Source organism: Zootoca vivipara, chromosome 2 (assembly GCF_963506605.1).
Source record: "Zootoca vivipara chromosome 2, rZooViv1.1, whole genome shotgun sequence".
NCBI classification, from domain to species: Eukaryota; Metazoa; Chordata; class Lepidosauria; order Squamata; family Lacertidae; genus Zootoca; species Zootoca vivipara.
This window is the reverse complement of record NC_083277.1, coordinates 34084070-34094882: the sequence shown is the minus strand read 5'-3', so window position 1 is coordinate 34094882 and position 10813 is coordinate 34084070.

The following is a 10813-nucleotide window of genomic DNA, read 5'->3' as shown; positions in this document are numbered from 1 at the left end:
CTTTTGTTACGGGGGGGGGCAGAACCTCATATTTGTATTTATTGGGGGGGCAGCTGCCCCCTGTCCCCCCCCTTGACTATGCCCATGGAGGCACATGAAGGAAACAAAAGTCAGATGGGGGCCATGGCCAGAAAAAGGTTGGGAAACACTGTGGTAAACTACCACAGCTACAGGTTAGCTACAGGCTCACATATATGCTGTTTGGCCTGATCCACCCAAGGGCTATACAGGTTTCACGTCCAGGCTTGGACTTTGCATGGCAATGGTGGTCTATCCTGGCTTTTGACCTGTTCTGGAGCTTGGCTCTGGTCCCTGGCATAACTCCTGGTTCCTACTCAATGGCTGCCTAGCGCTAATCTTTGACAGCCTCCAGGCCATTTTACACTAGAACAGGGTGTTCATGTTCCATTTGTCAATGATTTCTTACTTATTTATAGGTCACCCTCCCATAGAAACTTCCCAGGACAATTGCCATGCTCCAGGGATGTCCTTGGGGGATTGTGGTCCTAGTAACAAAAGATCCAAGTCTTCAGTGACGTGCTCACCAATTAAGACATGGATCCAGATGCAGCACAGTCAAAACGAGCCAAGGCCCAGCACAGAGAATCAGTCCAAATGTGATCAGAAGACAAAGGTTGTGTGTACACCATGCATTTAAAGCATGCCTCCCCAAAGAAGCCTAGGCACTGCATTTTGTTAAGGTTGCTAAGAACTGAAGCTATGTTTAGAGTAAACTACAGTTCCCAGGATTCTTTGAAATGTGATTTAAATGTTTGCGGTGTGCCCAGTCTGACAACAAGCCAAGGTCAATATCCCAGGGAGTTCAGTCAAGGTAAACCACAGCAAGGCAGAGAGACTAGGCTCAGGAACTAGGAGTGAGAATTCAACACAGCATTTGGGGGATCAGCACAAGCCAGTCCCCCCAATTGGGGGGGACGGACCATGAACAAATCCCCATACCCACCTGCTCAACAGATCTTAAGGATCAAGTTGGCTCGTTTGGGAGGCCTTCTTGCATATCTTAGTGCCACAAGCTGCTTAGGACTTTGTCACTGACATATTGAATCAAGCAACCAATAGGCAAGCAATGCATGTGTGTTACATGATCCTATCTTGCCCCAGTTAATAAGTTGACAGCTACTTTCTGTAGTAGCTGCAGCTTCCATATCATTTTCAAGAGCTGCTGCATATAGAACACATTGCAATAATCCAAACATGAAGTCCCGGTAAAAAACAAACACAACCTTGTTAAGATTAGATCCTCAAAAGTTTGCACAGTTTATGGGAAATAGGTCACCTAGGAAATGCAGTAGTTATTTTTTAGGAAACCTTGATGAGTTGCCCATTCACACACCAACCAATTTTTAACTTCTGATAAAGAAGCCATTATTAGGGAGCTGTGCACAGGAGGTAACATGTCAGAGCTTTGCGGCAGGCATCGGTGTCACACCCCGCAGCAGCCTCATGGGCCATCCAGAACACATGGATATGTTCCACATAAATGTGGTGTTCATGTGAAAAGTAAACATGATCCCAATGATATATGCAATTGCCCGTTGCATGTTGTCACTGCTATGAGTACCCCCCATCCCCACCCAGAAGCAGTTTCTTGGTTACAGACGCATCACAACGGGACAGCATGGATCGGGTTCATTTTTCTTACTTGCACTGCTAAAAAAAAAGCATGAAATCTCATATCTTCTTCTGTGAGTATGCTCATTTCAAATCTGAAGTTCATGAGTGCGCTACCAGTAAATTAATGCTTTCTTTCTAATTATAACCTAAACTTCCAATCTAGTTTGCAGAACATAATCTTGCTATATATAATATATAGCAGGCGTGAAGAACCTTTGGACCAACTGATATTACTGAACTACAACTCCCAACAAGATCAGCAAACGTGGTCAGTGGCCAAGGATGATGGGAGATGTAGTTCAGCAACACAGTAGTAGAGCAGTGTTTCCCAAACTTGGGTCTCCAGCTGTTTTGGACTACAACTCCCATTGCCCCTAACTATCAAGACCAGTAGTCAGGGATGATAGGAATTGTAGTCCAAAAACAGCTGGAGACCCAAATATGGGAAACACTGATCTGCAGGATCAAAGGTTCCCCACACCTGCTGAATAAAACTTATAACATGTTTAGGTTTCTTTTTTGGTCAATCTTGACATAGAAACCCTTGCTTGAAACATTTTCTGTTACACAGATAAGAATATATACATATAAGGGCTATAGGTAATGGGCTCTCACTTTTGGGTTGCTTTCACTATAAACATTTGCTTCTCTCCCCCCCCCTCTCTCTCACACACACACACTTCTCTGAACTGTTAAAGTCTTTATTGCTATTCTGATGAGGTTGATATGAAACCTTTGACTAAAGTCATGTGACGTAGCTAAGTGTTACCAAAAGTCAATATCTCATGTCACACTGCAGAGTCAATATCCACTAAAACTGTGGCTTTGGTTACATAGCCCAAGACCAGCAAACATATTTTACCCAAGTTGGCAGAAAGTCCTCAACCGGAAACAGTGTGTGTGTGTGTGTGTGTGTGTGTGTGTGTGTGTGTACGTGCCTGCGTGCGTGCCTGGTGTGTGTGTTTGGTCACTAATAACAAGGCTAGTTAGGAAACCATTGGCAAAGCTGAAAGAAACAATCCCATGGTGTGGCATTAGTTTTCTCCCCACCTGTGCACCTCTCTCAGTCACAAAAGGCCTCTTAACATCTCCTCAGATGTGTGAGGAGAAAACTGACTTGACGTGAGACTTCTACTGCTTTCTCTCAGTGCTGAGGCAGCCAAAGTCACAATTATCTGGTTCATTCTTGGTCTGCTGGGCTGGAACATGCCATGACAACGTGTTTCTCCTTTCAAAGCCTTTTTTGTACTAGGACACAGTTCAAGGGATCTTGCAAAGCCCACTGAAAATACTCAACACTAGCTGTTGCATGGTTTTGAGATGAAGGGGCAATGCTTTCCCACACAGTTTCTGTGCCACGATGTGTGGGAGTGGGATTCAGATATTGTTATGTCATTGAGAAATAGCAATACCCATTTCTGAGCACTTTCAGGATGTGCACATTACATTGCTAGAACTTGACTGCATACATCAAGACTCAAACCTTCCCTCTAAAAATATGTCACTGTAGACTATTTTGACCCAAAAAGAATATGCAACGCATAGAATCCATGTAAAAGTTCGTGAGGCTGCAAGCTAAATCCCATTGAACAGAGACTTTGACCTGCAGCCAATCCTCTGCACATTTACTTGAAAGTAAAACCCATAGTGTACAATAAAAAAATTCCTTCAGTAGCACCTTAAAGACCAACTAAGTTTTCCATTTCATGCGGCTCAATGTGGTGCCTTAGTTGGTCTTTAAGGTGCTACTGAAGGAATTTTTTTACTTTGCTTCGACTCAGACCAACACGGCTACCTACCTGTAACTAGAACCAGAGTGTACAATGCTTCTTCCTTCTTTGCATAGGATTACAGCCATGCAGTCCAATTCTAGACATGCTTACCAGTACACTCAGAAGTAAAACTCATCATATTCTGTGGGACTTACTCCCAGACATCACCAGGATTTCAAAGGTGGAATTGATGTCTGGGAGGAATTTTGAAAGGCGGGGCTTTGTCCTGGATCTTACACAAGTCAATCGAAAAATCGTGTTCAGTGCGTATTATCATATACATCTATAAATAATTATTATAATAATACCCAGGTTTAATGCCTACAGGTTCCATGTTCTTTTAAATGTGTTTGTTTGGGCAAAGGGGTTATAGATTTCTTTTTGTTTCTGTTTTTATTATGTATTCTTTTGTTATGTATTATTATTCTTTTGTTTTTGTTTTTATTGTGTATTTTTGTTTTTATTATGTATTTTTGTTTTTATTATGTATTTTTTGTTTTTATTTTGTATTTTTATGCTGTGAACCACCCTGAAATCTTCAGATGAAGGGCAGTATACTAATTTAATAAACAAATAACATAAAAATAAATAGATTGGCTCCCTCTTTGTTATTCTGCTGTCTGGTGAAAACCTTCCTCTTCAACAGGCCTCTGAAAACTATGCTGATCGCTGGTCTGCAGTCAGGGCGAACTCTTTTAATTGCTTCTTCAGAATTGGGTGTTCTGATGTATTTTAATTATTGTGTTTAACTAGTTTGCTTTTTTTGTATTTTAGAGTGTTGTTTTTAAATGTGGTAAGCCGCCTTGAATTCCAACTTTGGAGAAAGGCGGGATAAAAATGCATACAGGAATAACAACCACAACAGGAATATTAATAATAATCTAGCTATACAGGTGGCAACCATTTTGCACGCATTCAACTGATGTGCAATTGCCAACATGTGGGTTTTGGACCCGGAAGAGGGTGGAATGGGTAGCGGAATGAGGGGCATCATGAGGGTGGGGTGAGCATTTGTATAATGACAAAATGGGCTTATATGTGCACTCTGCCAATGCAGGCAAATGCCCAGAACACAACCCCCGTGCAAACAGGGAGTTGCCTGTATTCACCAGTTCTAGCAGAACTCTCAAGCACTCATGAATTAAATACACCAACCCTCGTTTGTTTTTCTTCTAGCCTTATCCCTTCACCCCTCTGAACATTAAGTCTGAGGGTGCCTGGGAAAAGGGGTTGGTACTGATAGGTGTACGACTGGGAGTCTCTTGGAATTGGATGCCAGGCTTATGAGACAGGCAAAGGGAAAGCAGTGGAGCTGGAGAGGCAAGGGAGATGAGATGGGATTTGTATTTGGGTGGGGTGAGGGTGAGGAGGTGTGTGTTGGGGGCTGGCCCATGTCATTTTGCTGCCTGAGGCAGAACCTCCAATGCTCCCTGCCCACAAGTCAAGGTGCAGAGTAGTCAAGCCAAGTTATTTTGCCACCTGAGGCAGGAAATCTCTCAAGAACCTCTCACCCTCACTGGCAGTGAAATTCAAAAACCATACATTGAATAAATGACAATTTCATGCCCCTTCAGGATACTCAAAACCATCGGTTTGAGGAGGTCACCCTATTCTACCTAATAGTAGGGCTGGTTCTGTTGTATATATATGTGCATAATGGCTCCCACTTAACAGGAGGGATAAAATGGCATCAAAATCAGAAGCAATCCAGCACTTCTGCCTATGCATCCGCACAGCCCCAACTTCACTTCTGCTTCAGGAACGGCTTAGGGAGCTGGGTATGTTTAGCCTGGAGAAGAGAAGGTTAAGGGGTGATATGATAGCCATGTTCAAATATATAAAAGGATGTCATATAGAGGAGGGTGAAAGGTTGTTTTCTGCTGCTCCAGAGAAGCGGACACGGAGCAATGGATTCAAACTACAAGAAAGAAGATTCCACCTAACCATTAGGAAGAACTTCCTGACAGTAAGAGCTGTTCGACAGTGGAATTTGCTGCCAAGAAGTGTGGTGGAGTCTCCTTCTTTGGAGGTCTTTAAGCAGAGGCTTGACAGCCATATGTCAAGAATGCTTTGATGGTCTTTCCTGCTTGGCAGGGGGTTGGACTGGATGGCCCTTGTGGTCTCTTCCAACTCTATGATTCTGTGATTCTATTATTCACCCCACGCGTTACTCCCCTCCTCCTGGGAAGTAGTAGCAATGCTCCTGGTGTTTGCACCTGCCAGAAAGGAAGGAAGGAAGGAAGGAAGGAAGGAAGGAAGGAAGGAAGGAAGGAAGGAAGGAAGGAAGGAGAGAAAAGCAACCTCAGAACTAAGGTTAACTAGTACAATATACTGTGGTAGTTAAAATGATGGTTTGGATATGGGAGAACCCCCTTTGTGGCTGTGGGCAAGTCATGTTCTCTCAACTGACAAAGGTCACAAGGAAGAAGCAGGATATTAATGGAACGAACAACTGAGGAAGTGAGCAAGGATGGAACAAAAAGCTTGTTGGGTAACCCTCTGAAGTTCTCTTGAGGATAAAACTTGTCAGGAAAGCAGAAGTTGTTGGTTTTATATCTTGTGAGCCTTGGCTCTGTTACATGTGGGTTTCGGCTTGGGAAGTTTTTGCTTTACTGGGCTCTGTGCTTTGTGGGCTTGTGTCCATAGTCGTAGCAAATTTGTTATGGGGTTGTAGCACATGGGGTACTTCATAAGCTTTTCCAACTGTGGGGAATCAGCCCGGTTTTTCAGCCACTCCATACAGGCCCAAGCTGACCACTGACATGTGGTAGCAGGGTCAGGATAAGAGGATAACTGGATCCCATTAACATTTACAGCATAGATGGCTGCTGCTGACACGGTCATCTGTGGTTGCATTGCCACTTTTACTTTCTGCAACGCCTCATTTTCTCTGAAAAGCAAGCGCCCACCACGTACCGACTACCTTTCTTGGAGTTTGGTCGGGGAGCCCTATTTATGGGCTGAAACGCCGCTGAAAGAGTTATTGCCATGTTATTCAGCCTGCTGTGCCAAGCTCGCATGGGGATCGGGTTTCTGCTGAAAGGGTGCCAGGCACGTCTGTTTCCAGGAACCAGCAGCCGTATTTAGCCTCAGGCTGCACATGAAAGCCTGCAGTCGGAAACGTGACATTGTGTCAACATTTGAGGCAGGTCAGAGCTGGGTGAGACCATGAAAACAAGCCAGGGAGGGGAACTCAACACACACCCTGTCTGAACAGCCCAAATGCAGTGTGCAAAGCAACTCCCTCACAAGCTGATAACTCCAGCTGCACAGAGGCCCTTTGATGTTCTCTCTCTCTCTCTCTCTCCCTTCCCTTCTAATTTGATATTTGTTTTTCAGCCAGGACAGTCTACTCACATGCCTAAGAGCATTTTGGGTGAACGCACTGCTTCAAAGCAGTGGAAGGAGGGCATGCTGGAATGGAAAAGCAATCTCGCCGCCTGCACATTTGCATTTGCACAGTAGGTTATATAACAAGAGCGTGCTTATGTAGGACTTTCCATGGGGGGAAGTCGGAGCGCCTCGCAAATAACACTCACGCCTACCATCATCGCTCTGGTGGCAGGGAAAGACTGCTGCTCCCTTGGTGCAGGTCAAGAAAGGAAACAGGGAGCTTTTGTCAGACCCCTCCTGAATTGGGAACAAATGCTTTCCCACTTTTTCTCTGCCAGCAGTGATTATACAATCACCGTTACACGCATCAGGGCACTTGTAAATTTATGGATTAGTTAGCTTCTAGCACAGTTAACCACCATTTTGTTCATCTGGATGGTTTTTTTATTTATTTGAACAACAGATTTTCCAACTGCACAAATTCCTCATTAGGCAACCTACACACACATACACACACACACACACACACACACACACACACACACCATGAACACAAAGTTCATGGCATCCGTGGCAACTTCTCCATAAAAGTTAGTGGTTCTTGGCTGCTATCCACATAGTGATGATTCATTTAGCCTCCATTCAGTAACTAACAGGTATAAGGATGTGACAAAGCGTTACCTGAAGGAGAAGGAGAGGAGATTCTGGCCCCCAAAAGGAAGGTGTATTAATATGGTTTCAGTGGCCAAGCACATCCTGCCCTTATATAATTTCATAGAATCAGAGTTGGAAGAGACCACAAGGGCCATCCAGTCCAACCCCCTGCTGAGCAGGAAACACCATCAAAGCATTCTTAACATATACCTGTCAAGCCTCTGCTTAAAGACCTCCAAAGAAGGAGACTCCACCACACTCCTTGGTAGCAAATTCCACTGCCGAACAGCTCTTACTGTCAGGAAGTTCTTCCTAATGTTTAGGTGGAATCTTCTTTCTTGTAGTTTGAATCCACTGCTCCGTGTCCGCTTCTCTGGAGCAGCAGAAAACAACCTTTCTCCCTCCTCTATATCAGTGTTTCTCAACCAGTGTGCCTCCAGATGTTTTGGGACTACAACTCCCATCATCCCTAGCTAGCAATACCAGTGGTCAGGAATGATGGGAGTTGTAGTCCCAAAACATCTGGAGGCACACTGGTTGAGAAACACTGCTCTATATGACACCCTTTTATATATTTGAACATTGCTATCATATCACCCCTTAACCTTCTCTTCTCCAGGCTAAACATACCCAGCTCCCTAAGCCGTTCCTCATAAGGCATCGTTTCCAGGCCTTTGACCATTTTGGTTGCCCTCCTCTGGACACGTTCCAGCTTGTCAGTATCCTTCTTGAACTGTGGTGCCCAGAACTGGACACAGTACTCCAGGTGAGGTCTGACATGTAGACATGCTGCCCCTGACACTGCCTTATATTTAAGCACTTCATAAACACATGTGCTCAATGTGCCTGATCTTCCCTCACACTGTTTTTCCAACTGCACTTCCCCCCCCTCCCAGCTCCACATTTTGTGTCCAGCTGGACACTAAAAAAACATTTAATTGACTACTGATCTACCGTGTTTCCCCTTTTTTAAGACACCGTCTTATTCTCTTTTTTACTCAAAAAAACACACGGTGTCTTATTTTCAGGGGATGTCTTGTACCTTAAGGCCTCCTCGGAGGGGCCAGGCAGCTGGTTCGGGGTGCTGCTGGGCGCTCTGTTCGGCGCTGCAGCAGCAGCCGGGTCCAGGCACCAAGGCAGCAGGCTGCTGGCTCAGCGCTCCGCCCGGGGCTGCTGGGTGCTCCTCTCTGAAGCGGCCGGTGGCGGGGCGGCAGGCAAAAGAAAAAAAAGGGGGGGAAAGAGGCCAGGCCGCTGCGCTCTGCTCTGCAGCTGCTGGTTCCGATGGCGCGGCGGCAGGCAAAAGAAGAAGAAAAAGAGGCCAGGCCGCTGCACTCCGCCTGGCGCTGCGGAGCGCTCCGCTCTGCAGCTTCCGGTTCTGGTGGCGGGGCGGCAGGCAAAAGAAGGAAAAAAAGAGACCAGGCCGCTGCGCTCCACCCGGTGCTGCGGAGCGCTCCGCTCTGCAGCTGCCGGTTCCGGTGGCGGGGCGGCAGGCAAAAAAATAATAATAAAGAGACCAGGCCGCTGTGCTCTGCCCGGCGCTGCGGAGCGCTCCGCTCTGCAGCTGCCGGTTCCGGTGGCGGGGCAGCAGGCAAAAGAAGGGAAAAAAAGAGACCAGGTCACTGCGCTCCGCTCTGCAGCCGCCGGTTCCGCTGGCAGGGCGGCAGGCCGCCTCGGGCAGGCAAAAAAAAAAGAGGCCAGGCTGCTGGCTCGGGCGCTCCCTGCGCTCCCTGCAGCAGCAGCAGCCGGTTCCAGGCCCCTCTGTCTGGCTGGGTCCCGCTGGCTGGCTGGGGCACTCGGCGGTCTCGTTCTACACGGCATGGAGGTATGCCTTATTTTCAGGGGGTGTCTTGTATTTCACTAATGGTAAAAAATGCTGCCATGGCTTACTTTCTGACTACGTATTAAAAAGGGGGAAACACGGTAGATCCGCCTCCCTACTCAAACGCTTTTAATTTGGTTCAAGGGATTGTTGTTGGTACATGCCTGTTGATATTTTAGTCTGTCCTCCTGCGCCTGCCCCCCCCCCCCCCGCAAAATGATGAATTATCACGGACTGTTCTTTTCAGTCACTACTGCATAATAGAATTCCATCGTTTTAGGAAGCTCTTTGGAACAATGGAAACCCTTCCACCGATTTGCCTCCTTGGTTGTTGGCACAAAGGGGTGATTAAGTAAGTTGCCGTAAATCAGAGCTAGTTTGCAGCTTGCTTCAGCTTGCTGGGAGATTTGTTGTGCAGGCCAGCTCAAGTTTTACTGAATGAGGAAGCAAGCGGTAACAGCAGCAGCATTAGCAACAGCCCCATGCTGCATGGAAATGCAGTGGTGTAGACTTACATCTGTCCTGCTTTGGTGTAAGAATGCCCCAAAGCCTGGTTGCCCATGCCACCTGTTATGTACTGAGCTGAATCCTAGAACAATAGGATTCAGAATCAGCGGGAGCTACCCAATCCAACTCCAGGTGGAAGTGAATCCGCAACCTGATTGGCCTGCTGGAGCAGCCAATCAGGCGGCTGGCAGAAGCGAATCTGCTACCTGATTGGCCTGTAGGAGCAGCCAATCAGGCTGCAGGCAGAAGTCAATCCACAATATAATTGGCCCACAGGTGTAGCCCTGAAGTAGCCAATCACGCAAGGCCCATTGTGTAAATAATGTATATAAGCAGATGGTTTTGGGAAAAGAGCCATTCTTCTTCTCCTCTTCTCCTTGATGACTATGAGCTGAATAAAGAGCATGAAAATCACTCTCGACTCCGAGTACATTTCACTGGCGACGAAGGTGGGATCCTGCTGAGCTGACTGCCACCACGCACTGCACCGCAGCACCGCCACCTGCTGCACCGCTGCATCGCACTGTGCATCCAGGCTTCAGCTCCAGGACCCAAGGAACCCAGAATGGCAACCGACAGCAGCTTCTCGCCATTCAAACCAGCATCAGGAGACTGGGAAGGGTACGCCGCCCGTTTCAACTTCCTCCTGCAAGCGAAAGAAGTCACCAACGATGCCATGAAGAGGGCGACATTCTTCAGCGTCTGTGGAGAGGAGACGTTTGAAATCGCCCGGGCTCTCCTTGCACCTAGAGATGTCGCTACCGTCTCTTACAAAACAATAATGGAACGGCTGAAGGAGCACTTCTCACCACAGCCCTCGGTGGTAGCTTGCCGAAATGCCTTCTACGCAAAGCGGCAAGCCCCGGGGGAAACCATAACTGGGTTTGTGACCTCCCTCCGCCAAGCCGCCCGGCTATGCAACTTCTCAGAGTTGGAGAACATGCTTCGTGACCGCCTCGTCGGTGGCCTGAGGGACGAGATGTTGCAACGACGCCTCTACGCCAAAAAAGACCTCACGTTCCAGATTGCTCTGGAGGAAGCCCTGGCAACCGAAGCCGCCGAGAGGTCAACGCAAGAGGCACGACCGGCCCCG